We start from the raw sequence: 21,315 nt of genomic DNA, 5'->3' as shown, positions 1-21,315 counted from the left end.
AACAGATCAGTTACACTGTTTTCTGCTGGGCCCACTCACTCTGTTGCAGACATGGAAAGCTTGGAGCCTCATCAGATGGCTGGGAGGAAAGAGTGTTCTCTCTATATGGCTTCTTCACATGGAGAACTTCTGGTTTTCAGCAGCAAGGCAGGGCAAGCCTCAACTTAAAATAGCATTTCATACTTCCTTTGGCTGATGTCCTATTCACCAAAGAAAGCCGCATGGCTATGTCCAGATGCAAAGCATGAAAAAAAATAATAATAAACTTCATTCTTTGATGAAAGGAGATGCATGATGAAAGGGTTTGTTTGTTTTTCCAATCTACCACACACACCAACTTCCATAAAACTAGCCCTTTTGCCCTAGAGTTCACTCAAGGTTGCATAGATTAAGCTTATCTTTAATTTTACATATTGCTAAACCATGCCATAGCAATCATTTGTTGTTATGCTTAGGCCTTCAATCTAATAGTGAGTTTATTAAGGAATCTTACTTAACTCAGTTGTACTTAGCACAAAGTACTGAGTTCAATTCAATTCTAAATTCTCTTTCCCTCCCTTTAATGCTATCTTAGATAGCCATTCACTCAAGAAACATTTTTTGAAACTTTTAAATGTGCCACGTACTGTTCTTTGCCCAGGATACCAAGGTAAACAAGAGGCAAAATCATTGCCCCTATGAAGTTTAGATACTATTGGAGGAGAAAGACAAGAAGTAGCATATTATATTAAAAGTATGTTAAGAGCCTAGGTGGTGCAGTAGGTTAAGTGTCCAACTCTTGATTTCACGGTTCATGAATTCAAGCCCCGATCTCACAGTTCCTGAGTTGGAGCCCCGCATCAGGCACTGTGCTAATATTGTGGAGCCTGGTTGGATTCTCTCTCTCTCCCTCTCTCTCTGCCCCTCCCCAACTTGTGCTTGTGCTCTCTCTCAAAATAAATAAGTAAACTTAAAAAGTATAAATCAATCAATCAATCAATAAAAGTGTATATAACATCTAGTAGTATTGAGAGTCAGGGTAGAAAGGATAAACAAAAGCTGCATGAGGTGACTAGCAATGGCAGCTATTTTATCTTATTATTATTTTTTTAATGTTTATTTAACTTTGAGAGAGAGAGAGACAGAGACAGAGCAGGAATGGGGGAGGGGCGGAGACAGAGGGAGATATAGAACGCAAAGCAGGCTCCAGGCTCTGATTGTCAGCACAGAGCCTGACGTGGGACTCGAACCCACACACCATGAAATCATGACCTAAGCCAAAGTCAGACGCTTAACTGACTGAGTCACCAAGGCGCCTGGCCGCTTTTTTAGATAGGGGTCACAGACAGCTTCTCTGAGGATGCAGCATTGAATAGAGACCTAAATGAAGACAGAGATCTGAATATCTGGGGAACAGCATTTTCAGCAGAGGGAACAGCAAAATCTCTGAGATGAGAATGTGATTGGCATATTCAGGAAACAGAAAGGAGGCCAGACTGGCAGAGCAAGGGATAGAATGAGTGGTATTGGGGTCACAGAGGCAGCAGGGGCCAGGACCTGGAAGACCACAGAAAGGACTTTGGGCTTCAGTCCGAGTGTGATATAAACCCATTGAAGTATTTTGAGCAAGCTCAGGACATATTCTTATCAGTGGTTTAGCCAGCTCACGTTGAGATTGCCTGTAGAGACAAAAATTCAAAAGGGGAGCTGAGTAAAAGGACACAGCAGCGGTTCCACTTGGACAGAGTTTATCACTTTCAGGATTAAAACTCAGACTATGCTGGGGCACCTGGGTGGCTCAGTGGGTTGAGCGTCCAACTTCGGCTCAGGTCATGATGATCTCACAGCTCATGAGTTCAAGCCCCGCGGCAGGCTCTGTGCTGACAGCTCAGAGCCTGGAGCCTGCTTCTGCTTCTGTGTCTCCCTCTCTCTCTCTCTGCCCTTAACCCACTCACATTCTGTCTCTGTCTCTCTCAAAAATAAATAAACATTAAAAAAAAAAAAACAAAAAAACCTCAGACTATGTTAAATCTTCAACTTTAAACTCAGTTTAAGTCCAGTCTTCTCTTTATGCCTTGCATGCTCTAACTGGGTCCACTGCTCCTTGAACCAGAAGGCTGGTGCTACAGGATCTAGTCCTTAAACACTTTCTCTCATGCCACCTGCCCTTCAAGGTCTAGCTCAGCCAGCATGTTGGGCAGGAAGGAAGAAGAAGGAAATAAATGAATGTATCTACTCTTGACCTGTGGCCACTGTGGTCCTCTCTAAGTTCACTGTAGCTGCTTCTCTAAGACACCAGTGACACTGGGGCAGTGCCCCATTGCCAGTACTCTGCTATAAAGGACATAAGTAAGGCCCTTGGAGGGTCCTTCTGGACCCCACCCCCAGCACTGTTCCTTTTAGTCCAAGCCCACAACGCTGTCCACGGTGGCCCAGCGCAGTGCATCTTACTGCCAGGACTCACATGCCATCCTACTGGGTGCACCTACTGGGTGGGCCACCCACAAGAAAGTTAAGCCGAGCAGCCTTCCACAGTGCCCACTGGAAGCACCAGATTGAAAGGCTGGTAAGAAAGAAGGTGGGTAAAACGGAGTCATTTCTGCCCTGAGGAGGCAGAAATTATGGGGCTTTCTCCAGAGTAGGAGACCCTGAGCACCTCTTTGTGCTCAACTGCAGGTTCTAGTTATCAGTTTCAGGGCCACATCTTGTTATGAGAATTAACATTCACCACCAGAAAGGCCCAAGCAAACTGTCAATGCCACCAGTTCCTTACCATTTTCATAAAGTCTTACTTGTTATTGTTGCTTTATATGAAAGGAGGACAGTAGATAATCAGGACCTTCAGGTTAATAGCCACAACTGTGCTGGCAAAAGATCACATTGTATTCTTTTTAGAGAAAGGGCAGCACATCTCTTGTCCTGATTTAAAGTGATACATTAATCACTGCTTCCTCCTAGCTTTTTACATGCTGTCCTTTGTAAATGAAAAGATCACCACTGGCCCATTTGTCCAGTTTGCCTTAATTAGGGACATACAGCTTTGAAAGTGGGCGGCACAGGACCAGCCTGACACAGGCGGTCTTAGCCCCAGGGTATCTCTTCCCTAACCTGCATCCTGTTCCTCTGTGTACTGAGGGAAAAAACAACTTGTTAGAGGCATTGAAAACCAAAGAAAAAGGTAATGGGTAAAATCGCCCAAGGATTAGGTTTATGTAGAATATGACGTCACCAAAAAACCTAGTAAAGTTTCTGTTAAATCAATTGTTGATTGGGGTCTAAAGAGAGAATAGAAACAAAAGCAAAATAAAGACGACAGTTTAATTCCATTCCAAACAATTTAGCTTAAGAATGGAATGGGGGGGGGGGGCGCCTGGGTGGCTCAGGTCAGGATCTCACAGTTCCTGAATTTGAGCCCCACTTCAGGCTCTGTGCTGCCAGCTCAGAGCCTGGAGCCTGCTTTGGATTCTGTGTCTCCTTCTCTTTCTGCCCCTCCCCCACTCGCACTCTGTCTTTCTGTCTCTCTCTTAAAAGTAAACATTTTAAAAAATTAGATTAAAAAAAAAAAAAAGAATGGGATTGTCAGGGCGCCTGGATGGATCAGTCTATGGAATGTGGAACTCTTGATTTCAGCTCAGGTCATGATCCCAGGGTCATGGAATTGAGCCCCGAGTCAGGCTCCATTGGACTCCACACTGAGAGTGGAGCTTGCTTGGGACTCTTTCTCCCTCTGCCCTTTTTCCCGCTTCTGCTCGCGCTCTCTCGCTCTCTTTCTAAAATAAATTTTTTTTGAAAAAAATGGAATTTTCTACCTGTGAGCTAGGCTTAGAATATGACTAGACTGCAAAAGTTCAAAAGCACTGGTGTGATGATGATGATGATTGATATTATGAAGATATAACATATATGCAATAAAATATGAAAATTCCAAGTGAGAGTGCAAGGAATTTTTACTTCCATAAACTCCTATGTGATCACCACTTGGATCAAGATATTTTCAATTTCCAAAATTTTCTCTCATGCTCTTTCCCAGTCAGTGCCACACACACACACACACACACACACACACACACACACACACACAGACACTCTGCCACCACCACTAACACCACCACGGGTAATCACTATTCTAACACCATAGAATTGTCTTCTCTGTTTTTGAACTTCATATAAATGGAATCAGGTACAACGTACTCTTCTGTGTCTGGTTTCTTTCATTCATTATTATGTGTGTGAGATTCATCCATTTGTGGTTTGTATCTAGTGTTTATACCTTTCTATTGTTGTACATACACTGCATGAATATATCAAAATATATTCATCCGATCTATGATGAGGGTAAAATTTTGCAGTTTTTAAAAAGTGCACTGGAGGGTCCTCGAAAATTGGCCCTATATTCCCATACTACTTCTTTGTATTTCCCATTACTGATACAATATAGTATATTAAGTACTCAGTACTTGTGTTAATGGGTTGTTCTGTGAAAATAAAGGTTATTCTTTGTCGTGGTGAACTTCTAAGTGTTTCATGCATGAAACACAGTAAAATTGTGTCCTATAACTGGATAAAAAAAAAATAAAGGATTTTTCCCCAAATAATTCAAAAGGCAAATTATTTTTTCCGATGCCCAAACATTTGTAATCATTTCCTTGAAGTGTGATGAATTCGTGCTGTTAGATGTAAATTAAAAAGCCTCACACATGGATGTCAGCATGTAACCTACAGGATGTGATTTACAAATGAGAACACTGTTCCTACTTACCTGATGTTTATGGCAAGATTACATAAACTGAAATGAGAGCGTATGGAAAATATACACACTGCTTAATGAGGCTGCCACACTGCTGGCCTAATTGCATAGCTTTATATTTCTCTCCACTCTTTAAATGTGAATAGATCAGTTTTGTAAATACAATGATTTGTTCTTACCATCTCTGTTATGCTGCAGCAAGATTAGAAAAAATACATTAATTTACAATATAAATATCAATCGCACATTCAGCAAGACTCAATGTTCTTTTCTTTCCTTCACTGACTCCATGTGGTTGGAATCAAAACAGAAGTATAATTCAGTTAAATTTACTGCTCCTCTGTGTCTCAGGAAGCTCAACATTTTCATCCATGCACAAGAATGAATTTCTCTGACTTTTTCAGTCACGTCTGCCATTGTGATTCATGCAGGTTGAGATTAAAACGATGGATTCTTACAATTTCCACCTAGAAGTGACTTAGAGGATCATGTGATCCAGTCACTTCTACTAATTGATGAATGTGTTAAGTCTCAGAGATGCTGTGTGGCTTTTGTTCAGGTTAAATGCCCAGCTGGTAACGTGTCCAGTCCCCAACTTCCATTTCAGAAGTTGTAGGAACATCAGTTCAACAAAATCCAATCACATAACAAAGACAAGTTTAATTGAATATTGACAGAAATCTATAAAGCCTAGAATTTACCTCTTGATCAATTTTTTTTCCTCCTTGTATTTTTTAAAATTTTTTAAATGTTTTATTTATTTTTGAAAGAGAGACAGAGTACAAGCAGGGGAAGGACAGAGAGAAAGGGAGACACAGAATCCAAAGCAGGCTCCAGGCTCTGAGCTGTCAGCTCAGAGCCCGACATGGGGCTCGAACCCATGCGCCATGAGATCGTGACCTGAGCCAAAGTCAGATGCTTGACGAACTGAACTTGTGAACTTGCAAGATCATGAGCTGAGCCAAAATTGGATGCTTAAGCAACTTAGCCACCCAAGAGCCCCTCTCCTTGTATTTTATAAGTGTTTCCCTCTCTTTGTATTTTATAAGTGTTTCCTCAAAGAAGTTTCCCTTTATAAAATAAGGTGACAAATGCATTAGCATAGAATTAATGAGAAGACTGAGTTTCTGGCCCCAACATGAGCTTCTGATACTAAAGAAAGTACTACCTCGGATTTAGGGCTACCACTATGATAGGCCAGGTTGTCCACTGCACAATAATGCAGGGGCAGAGGGGCAACTGGCAGCTGAGGTGCACCCTTTTCCATGCCTTCTCCCTGACACAGGGCTGTATTTACCCATCAGAGAAGGGATACATTTTTCTAATTTCCAGAAAGTCATGGCATAGGCCAGACCCTATAGGGCACACGCAGCCGCCAGACTCCCCTTATATGTATAATATTCTGCTAATTAAAGCAGATTTGCAGGCAAATAATTAACAACAAAGGATCTGTGTAATATTTGTGCTTCCCTCTGCCCCACTCCTATTTCAAAATAATGTCAATGCAACCAGAAATGACTGTGTCCATCTTGGTGGATCACATATTATTCCATCTCAACTTCATGGTGATGACAGAGTAACAGAGCAAGTGCCAATGCACAAGTCCATTTCACACTCCTGCTAGTGCCATGTCTGCTAACATCTCAGTGCCCCAAGCAAGTCACGGGGTGGGGCCCAGTGTTAGGGACAGAGGAGGGTGACCTGAACACGGTGGAAGGGTGTGGCAAAGGGAGAGGTGAATAACTGAGGCCATGATTGCCATCTACCACCTTGTATTATCCAAATTTTTGCATTCCTTAAGGACACGGGCCATTTCTTTTTTAGCTTTTAATCCCCAGGGCTCAACCAGGTGCTTGGAACATAGTGAGGTAGTAACAAATGTTTGGGGAACTAAAAACGAATGGCCCTGCAATCCACTGAGTGGCTGAAACCAGAACCAGTGTCAGTTTTTACTTCTTCCGCAGCCTCACGTTATACCTACAGCAGCCATTAAGTACTATTGATTGACTCCATTTTAAAAATATCTCTTAAATCATTCCTTTTTCCATTCAAGACACAGGACTAAAGACCAAACCCTCCAGGAGAAATTAAACCTCTTATAGCTCCCCAAAGCACCTTGTACATTTCTATTTTATAGCACTTGCCTCATTGTTGTAGACTTCTCCGTTTGTCTGTTTCACCTGAAAGAAGTGTGAAACTCTGGAGGGCAAAATCAGGATTCAAGCTCATTTTTTTTTCTTGCCAGAGAAATAACAGTATATATTTTAAAATTGGGGGGTACGCGCACAAGATTCAAAATTCCAAAGGCATAAAAAAGGGTATGTAGTGAAAAGCAAGGGCTGCCTCCCACCACCAAACCTTCGAGTACAGAGAGGAACTCATATTCCCATGCCTTATTTATTCTGCCTGTGAGTTTACCATACCAACTTACAACATGTGTTCTTCCCTTTTCTCACACACTACTCTGTTTTTTAAACTTATTCTATTTTAGAAATTATATCTACACATGTAAAGCAGTCTTAATCTTTTGAATAGCTTCATGTCATTTCATTGTATGGATGTGCCAAAATTTATTGGATCTGTGGGATTGGTTACCCCCCCTTGCTAGAAGCAATAACGAAAGCAGTAAGTTTGCACTTCCTTCCCACTCCTCTTACACCTCTTTTCCATCCAACATTTTAGCTCTTTGCATTATTTTTGTAATATTTATGTTTATACCTTTTAAATATATCTTCACTTCCTTGGCTTGCTTTATTCGGTGTATAATAATATCTTGGACATCTGACTGATAAGGTTATCGGTAGACTTATACCACTTTTTACCTCCTCCCTTCCTTTCCTGAATGCTATTTCCATTATTCCTACATTTTCAGGGATTGATTGGCATTTGATTTAGTCCTATCCTTAGGAGTAAATGGATTCACCAGTGGTCTATTTGCTCTATTTTTCTTTTCCTTTCAAGTTTGCTGACACTGGCCTTGAAGAATTTCTTTTTAAAGGGATTATAGGATCCATATTCCCTAATGATTGCATGTCAATATGTCTGTCTGTTCACTGTATACTTAAATGATTGTTTGCTTTGTATAAAATTCTTAGTTATCTTTTCCTTCCTTAAGACTTTGTAGGTCTTGCTTCTAGCATCTGATGTTTCTGGGAGGGAGTCTCAGGCCAGCTTGATGATTTCCTCCTTTCAGGTGGTTAATTTTTGTACCCACATTCCCAAAGGAATCTTGATCTTTGAAGTAAAACATTACCAGAATATTTTTGCATCAATGGTTATATTTAAATGTGAGAGATAGTATGCCTTTTCAAGGTGTGAATTCAAAGTTATTATGTCTGCAAGATTTTCCTGGATTATATCTTTAAATATTTTATGTTCTATTGTTTCAGTTCACTATTTCAGAGATGAGTTATATATGCATTTGATTGTCTTGTCTGGTCTTCCATTTATCTTTTTAAAATATTTTTTAAAATTTTATTTATTTATTTTGAGAGAGAGAGGGAGTGAGTGAGAGAGAGAGCATAAGCATAGGAGGGGCAGAGAGAAGGAGAGACAGAATGCCAAGCAGGCTCCACACCATTGCCATCAGCACAGAGAGGCATGTGAAGCTCAACCTCAGGAACCCTGAGATCATGACCTGAACTGAGATCAAGAGTTGGAAGCTTAACTGACTGAGCCACCCAGGCACCCCCCATTTATCACTTTTCTATTCCTTTTTAATTCTTTGTTCTTTTATGTTCTATTCTGCTCGCTGTGTCTTAATTCCATCTTCTTTGTTAACATTCTCTTTCATTTTTTCTCATATCTGCTCTTCTTGTTATGTCTCGTATCTTCTCTGAGATCTTTGTGAAATAAGTTTACATTCTCCTCTTTTCAGCCCACAAAAAAGGCAGCTTCAGGGCTATTCCTGAGGCAGGGTCTCTCTCCTGTCTGCTATAAGAAACTGCTTCCTCCAACTGTGTTGTGTCTGTGTGAATCTTCATCAGCCTTGACTCTCTGGTAACAAACTTGGCCCAGTAAAGCCCTCACCACCAGCTGATAATCCGCCTTCCTGTTGTTCAAAACAAAAATTATATGTAAATTACATCAAAAGAAAAACAAAACAAACAAACACTCCTCCCACCCCACCCCTCCCCCAGTGTGGGCCAATTTGCTTTGGAGAGCTGTCCTCTACTGCCTGTCTCAGATCTATTGCTGGGGTGGAGGGGGAGGGTGGGGGAAGGGGGAGGGGGAGGGTGGGGGAAGGTGGAGGGTGGGGGAAGGTGAAAGGGGCTGGGGGAGGTTGGAGGGGTCTTCTTTCAGCATTTTCCTGTACCCCTATTTGATCTTCATTGGATGTGGCAACCCTTAGTTACATATTTATAAAGAGTTATAGAGTCATGTTTCTTTTCCTCATTTTCTTTTGTTTTAGGGTGATTTTGAACAGGAAAAGGACATAGCATTTTCTTTACTAGGACATTTTAAAACAGGAAAAGAACAGCAATACTTCTGTTAGAGTAGGCAGTTAGATAGACATGAGCAGGAAGGGAGAAAAGAGGAGGACAAATGGACAATTGCCAGGGTCCACCCAGTTTCCACCCAGAGACGCCCCTTCTCTCTTAGACCGGCCCCCTACGCGGTTTGGGACAGAACAGGTGGCGGGACAGCCCCAACTCTGGAGCATGAGCACCTAAGACCGTGCTGGCTAGTAACCCTTGAGGCTATTATAATGTCCTTATAATACCATTTGTGCTGTGGTTTGGGCCCCTCCACCGTGGGTTGCACTTAGGCACTCGTGGGAAGGTGACTAACACAAACTTGCACAAAAGGTTGGAGGGGAGGAAACCAAGGTGGGTCCAAGAATGGGAAGGAGGAGACCAAATAAACCCTCATAAAAGGATCCAGGGAGAAACTCATCTGGCTTCCCCATCCTGGGGTCAGCCTGCTCCTCTGCCTCTAGAGTGTCCTGTGACTTGTTGCTAAATGAAAACTCTTTGCTACTTTAAATCTCCCCTGGGTCTCTCAGCAAGACAAGAACCACTGAGGAATTCCACAATCCACCCAGGTAACACTTCCAATCTTGTAACTCATTTTTCTTCTATTTTGTATTTAATAAATACTTGCTAAAAGAAAAGGAAGAGAGGGAGTTATATTAGTTTTCTCTTGCTGTTGTAACAACTTATAAATGTAGTGGTTTTAAACCTTTATTTATTATCTCACAGTTCTGTAGGTTAGAAGTTTGAAATGGGTCGGGCGCCTGGGTGGCTCAGTTGGTTAAGCGTCTGACTTTGGCTCAGGTCATAATCTCCCAGTTCAGGAGTTCAAGTTCCCCAAAGAGCTCTGTGCTGACAGCTCACAGCCTGGAGCCTGCTTCGGATTCTGTTGTCTCCCACTCTCTCTGCCCCTCTCCCACTTGTGGTCTGTCTCTCTGTCTCAAAAATAAATAAACATTAAAAAAAAAAAAGTTTGAAATGGGTCTCACTGGGTTAAAATCCAGATACCAGCAGGCTGCCATACCCTCCAGAGGCTTGGCGGTGGTGAGGGTGGGGGCAGGAATCCATTCCCCTTCCTGTTCTAGCTCCTAGAGGCAACTGGCATTCCTAGGCTCATTCCTGGGCTTCTGAACCCTTTCTTCCATTCCCAAAGCCTAGGAAAGGGTCAAGCACTTTCATATGGCATCACTAGTACTTCCTTTTCCTTCTCCCTTTTCCACTTTTAAGGAACTTTGTGATTACATTGGGCCCGCTTAGGTAATCTAGAATATTCTCCCATTTCTCAAAATCCTTCAATTTATTACATAAGGCAAAGTCCTTTTTGCCATGTAAGGAAACACATTCATAGGTTCTAAGGACTAAAACATGGGCCCCTTTGGGGGGAAGGGCATTATTCTGTCTACCACAAAGGGAAAAAGGGAGTGAAAGAAAAGGTAAGTAAGTTCCCTGTTCTTACACAAATTTAATTCTATACTGTAATAGTGAGGTTCTACTTGACTTTAACAAGGCTTTAAATTTTCACAGTGTTCAAGCACCTGGCCTACCTGTGAGGTAAGTGAAAACATCTTGTGCTTTCCTGAGGGAAGTTGAAAATTATATTGTGATTCGTATAAACAAATATATGCCTTGATTAATCTTGTTTTTAGGAGAAATAAAATATATGATTTAAAACATACTATTTGAAAAGTCTGTTAAAGCATTTCCTAGATGTCTTGGTTGCCAATGTAGTAAACAGGATAAGAGGTCAAATATAAATATAAAATTGACCTTAAATAGAAAATAGTGTATCTAGTTTAAATATAAATATTATATATAAATTAAAATATATCATAGAACAGGTAGAAAGGCAGATAGATATAAAAGAAAATGATAAACAATAAACCGTGAGAATAAATGAGGAAATATTTCAAATTTATGAAGATAAGAGGCATTCCTAACCGTACCTTTTGACATCTGAATTTATCATTGGGAATAAGATGAAACATATGGGAAACTGTACAAAAATATTAACAAAAGTGACAGTCAGAAATTATGCAAATGAAAACATCTAGAACCTAGCTGTAAAATATATTGAAAGAAGTAAACTACTGATTACAACTTGGATTAACTCCCTGGCATGTTATTGAAATAGATAAATTTATTCTTCTAAAAAAGGGAATGAGGAATAGTTCTGAGAATCTCCATGTAGATTATTGAAAATCCCAAGGCAAATCATTTCTCTGAAGTTGCATATCGCATGTGGAAAAGGTTCTTAGTTTTGTTTAGATTCTATTTGAAATGCCAGTAGCTTCTGTGCTATGCCTGCTTGCTTGAAGAATACAGATCTAGAAGCTTGGGGTGACACACAGCTTGCGCATTGCTCCTCACTATTTTCAATACTGCACTGATGCTTTTTTTAAGTTTATTTATTTGAAAGAAAAAGATCACATGTGAGCAGGAGAGGGGCAGAGAGAGGGGGAGAGAGCGAATCCCAAGTAGGCTTCATGCCCAGTGCAGAGCCTGACGTGGGGCTTGATCTCAAGAACCCTAGATCATGACATAAGCCAAAACCAAGACTCAGATGCTTAACTCACTGAGCCACCCAGGTGCCCCTGCACCGATGCTTTTATAAGGAAGTATGACTCTACTTTCATCTGTTGAAAGAACAGCTCTGGGCACATTTTTCTTTTGCCTACTTCAATGTCATTTCCATGAGGGCACAGCTACACTTTTTCAGTGAGCCAGACCCAACTGATTATGAACATTAAGGCCGAGTGGATTCAGCCCTTGGGCTAAATTTAGAAAAATAATAATAAAGAGAAGCAGAAATGAGTTAAGTAGGTTTAAGTAGGTACAGACAAGGGATTCACTAGTGCAATGGAGTTTTCCAGGTGCTCTTTTGGTGAATTTTGGTAATGACCATCAAGGTAGCTTCTCTCCAGTTTCTCTCTCTCTCTCTCTTTCTTTTTTAATAGAACACTTCTCCAAATCACTTTTTTTCCCTAATGACAGAAGGAATGCGTGATTACTGTGAATAGTTTGCAAAATAGAGAAAAATACAAAGAAAAACAACACAAATCGTCTGTGATCCTGCCATCTTGAGATACCCAGCATCCTTTCTCCAACGCCCTCTATACTCTTATCCTGTCTTATATTTGTTTATAGTCCTCTTATTTCATTACTACTACTACTGCTACTATTACTTATTGTCTGACCACCTCAATTGAACATAAAGTCCATGAAGGCAGGGAGTTTATCTCCCTGAGCACCAAAACAAGACTCAGTAAATAAGTATTGGCTTAATAAATGTTTTTTACATGAATAAATACACACTTTGGTGTATCATCTTCCAGTCAGTTTTCTTAAAAAGACATACACACACAGGGGTGCCTGGGTGGCTCAGTCGGTTAGGTGTCTTGATTTCGGCTCAGGTCATGATCTAGAGGTTCGTGGATTTGAGCCCTGCATTGGACTCTGTGCTAACAGTGGGGAGCCTGCTTGAGATCCTTTCTCTCCCTCTCTCTCTGCCCTTTCCTTGCTCTCTCTCTCTCTCTCAAAATAATAATCTTTCAAAAAATGCTTAAAAAACATGTATACATAAGTTGTTTATAAAGTACTATTTTTGTTAATTTTTTTGTTTTTAAAATTTTGATTCCAGTATAGTGAACATACAGTATTATATTAGTTTCAGGTATACACTCCACAGTTTTGTCGATATCAGGAAAAATGTTGATTCTTTATTAGATGCTTGGACTGATGTTGAGCTCTGTGGTGTAGAGGCAGCTTTTAGGCAAACAGGCTTGAGTGATGGAATGTAAAAAAGGACCACAGTGACCACCTGGCTTAATACAGACAGGCCCATCCGGTGACCCACCCCAAAATATCCAGAGGCCCTACATGCACCCTAATGTTTCTAGCAGCTCTATCAACAATAGCCAAAGTATGGAAAGAACCCAAATGTCCATCAACAGATGAATGGATAAAGAAGATGTGGTTGGTATATGATACAATGGAGTATTACTCACCAATCAAAAAGAATGAACTCTTGCCATTTGCAACTATGTGGATGGACAAATATCATATGACTTTACTCACAAGAAGAATTTAAGATACAAAAGAGATGAACATAAGGGAAGGGAAGCAAAAATAATGTAAAAGGGAGGGGGACAAAACATAAGAGACTCTTAAATACAAAGAACAAACTGAGGGTTGGTTGCTGGAGGGGTTGTGGGTGGGGGGATGGGCAAAATGGGCAAGGGGCATTAAGGAAGACACTGTTGGGATGAGCACTGGGTGTTATGCATAGGGGCTGAATCTTTGGAATCTACTCCTGAAATCATTATTGCACTATATGCTAACTAACTTGGATGTAAATTAAAAAATAAATAAATAAGTAAATAAAAAATAATCCAGAGGCCTTAACTGACTAATGGGCTACTTACAACCAGGCACAGTTACCAAAAAAGGGAGAATTCCATGAGTGGCCATACCTCCTCATCTTCCCTCTTTAAAATACAGCCCCACCCACTGCCTCCTGGCAGACAGCCTCTCCTTTGCTGTCCTGCCCCCTGCTCCCTTGGCATGTATTTACTAAACTTCTATCTCCTTTGTTCTGCCTCAGGTGAATCCTTTCGCTTCCACCCAATCATCACCCCACATTTGGGAGCCCACATCTGATGGGGACAGACATTATCTAGACAGTGCAAAGCATGCCTCAAAAAGATTTTATCCTCAAGAGAAACTTCATCTACATATAACATTGCTTGATTTATTATTATTATTATTATTATTATTATTATTATTATTATTTTATAATCTGCAAAAGACCACAGTGTCTTTTTTTCCATTTACACAAGAATTCCTGCTTTTGCACCTCCCTGTAAGCTTCCCAGGGACCTCAGGCAGGGCAGTCTGCCGGAATCCTTGACCCACAGCATTCCCCCCCTCCCCATTCTGCTGAGGTCCTCTCGAGGAAATGCCCTTTCCCCTCCAAACTGCCTTTTCACATTCTTGTAGGTATTTCTTTCTTCTTCCATAAAACCAGAGGCTGCTGGCTGGCTGGTGCTAGAGACAAGCTCACCTGGACCTCTTTCTAGCTGGGTGACCTGAATCATATGTAGCTTGCTCATCTGTAAGAGGGGGATAATGAAATCACCTTACTCATCAGGTTGGTTTGAGGTTTAAATGAAATAAAATGCTGTTTTAGTAGGGTTATCCAGAGAAACAGTAGATATACAGAGAAAGAGGGAGATAGGTAGAGATATATAAAGAGATTTATTCTAAGGAATTGACTCACATGATTATAGAGACTGAGAAGTCCCACAGTCTGCAGGAAGCAAGCTGGACACCCAGGAGAGCCAATGTGTAGTTTCAGTCTGATTTGCAAGGCCTGAGAACCAGGAGAGCTGATGGTGTCTGGAAGCCAGTCTGGAAGTTCAGCAGGCTTTTGAGACCCAAGCTCATGTTTCAGTTTGAGGAGGAGCTGCCTCTTACCCAGCCTTTTTGTCCTGAATAGGTCTTTAAGTGAGGGGATGAGTCCCACCCACATTCAGGAGGGCAATCTGTTATATTCCCTCTACCCATTCATCCAGAAACACCCTCACAGGAACATCCAGAATAATGTTTGGCCAAATGTCTGGGTGTTCCATGGCCCAGTCGAGTTGACACATAACATTGACCATTGTAAGTGCTTAGCACAGTACCTGACACCCATAAGAATCCAGTGAGTACTACTCAGGAGCCTTTATACTGCTAATTCTCATGATCTCTTTCCTCCTCTGAGATGTCACTTTCCCTATAACGTTTTGGTGGGAGTACTGTGAAGGAATGATGCTACCTAGTACATGTAGCACAGTAATACGTTTTATTGACTGTTTATGTCCATTTTATTTTCCTAGATATGCTGGGGAGGAAAAAAAAGAAATCATCAACATCTTCAGCTGCTGAATGAATGAGGAGAACTGGGGCTTTTTCTTCCCTGCCCATGAGAGAATGGAGAGGGGACCTTACCCCACATCAAACCAAGAAAAAAAGAAAATGCTCTGAACAAACCATGATGAAAGATTTGGATTTGACCATTAGAAGGGAAGACTCACTTTGAGCTACTTACAGTTAAGTGGGGTTTGCGGAGGAAGTTCACGCAAGCTTGAGATGTAGCCCCAGGGTTTGGGAGACTGAATGGACATTAAGTGTATTTTCTGCTTCTCACAAGCAGATAGATATCAATGACGAGAACCAAGGGCACAGGAGAAGGGAGCCAAGTAGGAAGGGACTGTGATGTACTACAGTGATATGAAAGTGGGGCAATCTTCAGCATATCCTGTTCTCTGAGACCCTTAGAGGGCACCCAGAAAGCCCTCAGCAATACCCAGGGCTCTACTTGAAGCATGGACAGAAAAGGAAGCAAATCATGTGGCTGCTTTAAGCATTGCAATGCCTGACTGAGTGAAGTGGCTAGGGACAGAGGGAGACTTGCTACTCTCCAAAGGGACCTCAGTGGGTCAGAGACAAAAGGATGCTAGATATCATCCCAAAAACAACACAGCACCATCCTAGTGAAGATCCCCTCAGTGTAGACTGTCAGCAGCATACCCAACCTGAGTAAGACTGGGCCACATTCCACCATCAAGACAGCCAAGTCTGTATTCCATTTCTCCTTTTTCCTCATCTTCCCTATAAACTGAAGGATTTGAAAACTAGAAGGAGGAAAAGGAAACATTCCCCCCAAAACTATTTCCTTTCCTCCACTTTAGGGTGCTGGTTTGGGAAGAGAAATTAAAGCTTACCATGATGCTTCTCTCTCTCCAAATCTCCAAATCAGGAAGTAAGAAGATACTCTATAAATCAGGTTTAAATTAAAAACAATTTCAAATAGAGCTTTACATTGGACCAGTCTGAATTATTTTTAAATAATAAAGTATAGTAGGATATCAAAAGTGTACCACTAGTATTGAGTTTTCTCTTTCTGAGTACACAATAAAACTGCATTTCTCATTCATCCAGGAATTATGCAGAGCCGTGCTTTAATTTGGCCAATTCATTATGAGCAAAAGTTACAAGCATTGTTTCCAAACTGAGAAAGTGAAATTCCTTGGAGCCCCTATAATGTCTTCTTCCTGGGCTGTGGCTCCTTGAAACATACATATTAGATTAAAAAGTCCTAAGAAGTGGGGTGCCTGGGTGGCTCAGTTGGTTAAGCGTCCGACTTTGGCTCAGGTCATGATCTCACAACTTGTGAGTTTGAGCCGCGCGCCGGGCTGTGTGCTGACAGCTCAGAGCCTGGAGCCTGCTTCAGATTCTGTGTCTCCCTCTCTCTCTGCTCCTCCCCTGCTCATGCTCTGTCTCTCTCTGTCTCAAAAATAAATAAAAACATTTAAAAAAAATTTTTTTAAAGTCCTAAGAAGTAAGCAGGCTGGATCTCTCCATCTCCTCATGGAAGGGAGATGCGTAGAGTTCTGGGCTTACAGCAGGTTTTTAATGAACAAGAAATAAGTCTTTATTGGAGTCACTGGGATTCCTAATCAATCTGTAACCGTGGGATGACAACCTATTGATACTAGAAATGGGGTGCCACCATAACAAAAAACTTAAAATATTTGGTAAAGGCTTATTAGTCAAGTGGTGGACAATAAGTTAACATGTTTCACTAGAAAGATAGTAAAGCATGCATGTAAGAGCAAAATGTTTGTTAAAACATTTATCAGAGGTAACTTGGGGGATATATTAGATTTCTATTATTGCTGTAACAAATTACCACAAACTTAGGCTTAAAACAAGTCAAATGCATTATTTCAAAGTTCTATAGATCAAAAGTCCCACACAAATCTCGCCAGGTTATAATCAAGATGGCAGCAGGCTGCATTTCTTTCTGGAGGCTCTAGGGGAAAATCTATTTCCTTGCCCATCTGGAGGCCCCTACATTTCTTGACTTGTGGCCCCCTCCCTCCATCACCAAAGTCAGCAAGGGTAGGTACAATCCTCATACTGAAGGTCTCTGATTCAGTCTTTTGCCTCCCTCTTCCCCCTTTAAAAATTCGTGATTAGATTGGGACCACTAGGTAATTCAGGATAATTTCCCTAATGTAAGGTCCAGGATTAACAATTTTATTCCATCTGCAACCTTGATTCCCCTTTGTTGTGTAAAAGAACATATTCACAGTTTCCTGGAATTAGGATGTGGACATCTTTTGTAGTCATTGGTCTGCCTAACCCAGGTGGCATATGAGCCTAATGGACTTGTGCTCCAGAGGTAGAGATTGGAAAACAGAACCCTAGGAGTTGATTGCTATTGGTTGCATTTGGCAAAGATGTTACAAGAAAGACATGAGCTCAGAAAACAATTGGCAATTTGCAACTAGAAATTAGAGAAAATGATTCTAAAAATTCAGGACTTTGAAGATTTGGAAAATGCTTCTGCTTCCACTCCCCAAAGAAAAAGATGGGATCTAAGAAAGAGATGTTATGCAACAAAATATTAGGATAAACTTCCTGTTGTTTTGCCTCAAGGCAATGAAGACTCTAAGAGTATGGCACCCAGTAAAGCTTTTCAGTTGATTAAAATGACTGAAGGCAAAGATAAGAGTAAGTGGATAGCCTTCTTACTGAAGCCCTATACCTTCAAGATAGGCCCTGTTGAGCTGATGATGAGACTTGGCATTGAGTCAGTGAAGTGAAATAGGCTTTGGAATCATAACCAAGAAAACCTCCATTGTGGTCTTCTGTCACATGGAACTTGATGGCAGGCAAATAGATCATAAGGCTGCTAGGTTTTTGAGAGAAATTTGTTGCCAAGAAAACATAAATCTTTAGATATTAAGCAACCTTTGAGCCCCTAAGGACAGTCTTCTCAAATGTCAATCTCAAATGTGGCTGAAAAGGATGCTAGAATAAGAAGCTTTAGAGGTCAGAGCCCATGGACACAGTTCTCACGGACATGTTGCCTATCTAAGAACGTTCTCCACCCAGGACAGGGCTGGGGCTAAGGCAAGGCAAGTGGTGCACTTGCCTCCGACACCAAATTTAGAGGGATGTCAACAAACTCGGTAATCAGGATGACTAACGCTTTAAACATTTTTAAAGTATGTAAAATTTATATTTTATTATTAAAATTTAATATTTAAAATTTGAAGTATTTAAAAAATTTTTAAATGTTTTATATATTTCTTGTGAGAGAGTGAGTGCAAGTGGGGGAGAGGCAGAGAGGGAAGGGGGCAGAGGATCTGAAGTGGGCTCTGCTCTGACAGACTGACAGCAGCAAGCCCAATGTGGGGCTCGAACTCATGAACTGTGAGATTGTTACCTGAACCAAAGTTGGACGCTCAACAAACTGAGCCACCTAGGTGCCTCTGAAGTATTTCAAATTTTTAAAACATTTTTAAAAATGAAAATTAATGTAAAGAAACCAATAAGAAAATATCACCATTCTTTTTAAGTTTATTTATTTTTGAAAGAGAGAAAGAGAGGGAGAGAGAGAATCCCAAGTGAGCTCTGTGCTGTCAGTGTCAAGCCCGATGTGGGGCTTGATCTCATGAACGGTGAGATCATGACCTGAGCTGAAATCGAGAGTTGGCCACTCAGCCAACTGAGCCACCCAGGCACCCCAAAACATCACCATTTTTTTTAAAAAATGTTAATGTTTATTTATTTTTGAGAGAGAGAAAGACAGAGTGTGAGCAAGGGAGGGAGGGGCAGAGAGAGAGAAACACAGAATCTGAAGCAGGCTCCAGGCTCTGCACTGTCAGCACAGAGCCTGACCAGGGGCTTGAACCCACAAACTGAAAACATCACCGTTTTTAATTAAGACACCACCCATGGACTGAGGTGAGGGTGTGGTCCGTGAAACGCTCACTCGGGGAGCTGTGCAAGGGCAAGCCTCTCTCCCCTGTTGGAAGCTTCTCCTGAGAAGCACAGTGCGGAGGCACATAGATTCCCCAATCGCCACTTGGACCTCTGTTGCCCTGAAGAGCCATCAGATTCGTAATACAGTTTGAGCGAGTAAGGATATGTCCTTGACGTGCTACACTGCTGAGATTTTAAGGTTAATTTATCAACTTGGCCTAACCAAGTTTACCCTAAGCAGAAAGTGGGCAGTAAGCTTTCGAGAATTTCCAGGATGTCACTAGGAGTAGGGGTAGCAACCCAACCCAAAACAGTTGGGGTTGCAATGGGGAAAAATAAAAATAATTTCATATTTGTACTCCTATTTGAGACTGTTTAGCTACATGTATATATTTTTAAGGGACTTGGAGGAAAAACCATAAAAATGAACATTTGGATTTATTACATAATGTTTGAGAAATACAATGGTGCTGATGAACAAATGGAATGTGTTCCTTGTGAACCTCAGGACTCAAACAGAGTCAAGTTTCTTTGCGAATAAATCAATCGAGGTCTTGCCAAGTATCAGCCTTTTAATTAGTTATTAAATGAACTACCCTCTTAAAGAATCTTGGTTTGAACAAGGTGATGGCCAGAATGGCCCAACATATTACTTCATATTGAGATGATTGAGAAGCAAGTGGAGAAAGGTTAATTTTCCTTTTTTTAATCACTTTTCATTTTATAGGTAATTATCACTTGTGATTCAATAATTTGTTATTAACCTCAGTGCAAAATTAACCCCAATCTTCATTACTGAATTTCAGTTCGTAGGTGTAACTCACATTACTCAGTGATATAGTGCTGAAGTTTATGAAATGTGATTTTTTTTACTGTCAAATTACATTTATTTATGTTTTGGAGCTGTTTTATCTTCTCCTACTAATAATCTTCAAGTGGTAGTATCTTTTAAGCTAATAAATTTCTCTGGATCCTGGTTAATCTGCTAAAAGTTTAAGGATCTAAATAAACATTTAGATATACTAGGATAATTCATCTATGTAATTCAATCACTGATCACTGCTGATTTATTTATCATTATTATTAGTTTTAGTTTTAGTTTTTGTATACCTGCAAACTTTTTTTTTTTATTTTAGAGAGAGAGTGTGTGTGCAAGGTGGCGGGGGGTGGGGGGAGAGGAGCAGAAGCACAGAGAGACAGAATCCTAAATAGGCTCCACACTCAGCACACTCAGCCTGACTTGGGACTTGATCCCATGACCCAGGGATCATGACCTGAGCTGAAATCAAGGGTCGGATGCTCAAATGACTAAGCCACCCAGGCACCCCATGTATACCCATAAACCTCTTAAGAACCTTTAGCACTTAGAAACCCAGGAACAGAAAAACTGGGGGGGCAGTCCCTAAAGATCTTGGAAGTTGCCCATGCAATTTTCCAAACAGTAACTTTTTTAAAAGCATGTCTCTGAATTCAAAAGAGAAAAAGCCTCTTTAAAGGGCTGGCTTCTCTTGAATATGCTTTTCCAGTTGTTTGTAGCCTTGGAAGATCTATAACTTAGAAGACCTCATGAAAAACAAATGTTATCATTTAAAAAAAAAAAAAAAGGACAAGGACAGACAGTTTATAGAAGAAATAAACAAAGAAAAAATGTTCAGCCGCACTTGTGGTAATTAAATAAATATAAAAATTTAAAGCAAGATAGTATCCTTTAATCGTTGAATCAGCAAAGGCATTCTTTTTTTTTTTTTTTTTAAGTTTATTTATTTATTTTGAGAGAGAGTGCATGCAAGCATATACACTGGCGGGGCAGAGAGAGAGGGACAGATAGAATCCCAAGCAGGATCTGCGCTATCAGCATAGAGCCCAATGTGAGGCTCCATCCTGCAAACCAGAAGATCATGACCGGAGTCAAAATCAAGAGTCTGATGCTTAACCGACTAAGCACCCAGGTGCCTCAGCAAAGACGCTCTTCAATGACCATACTGAATGCAGATGAAATACTGTAACCTGGCTGGTGGGAGTATAAACGTTCTTGACAATACTTTGCAATAATTATATACTCTGTCACTGTAAATTCACTTATAGTAGTCTCTTCCAAAAATATCATTAGTTCTGAGGACAATGACTTATGCATTAAAATAGTCATCTCAATGAATAATGATTTCTGAAAAAAAAAAAAAAAAACAACTGAAATGAACATAAATGTCCAACCGTAGAAGCGTGGTTTCACACAATTAGAGCAGCATGGATTCTTTGAAATGGCCAGGCCTTGATTTGCTTCCCAGCTATAAAACCTTGGGC

Source organism: Panthera leo, chromosome A3 (genome assembly GCF_018350215.1).
Source record: "Panthera leo isolate Ple1 chromosome A3, P.leo_Ple1_pat1.1, whole genome shotgun sequence".
In the NCBI taxonomy this organism is placed as follows: Eukaryota; Metazoa; Chordata; class Mammalia; order Carnivora; family Felidae; genus Panthera; species Panthera leo.
This window is presented reverse-complemented; position numbering follows the sequence as displayed.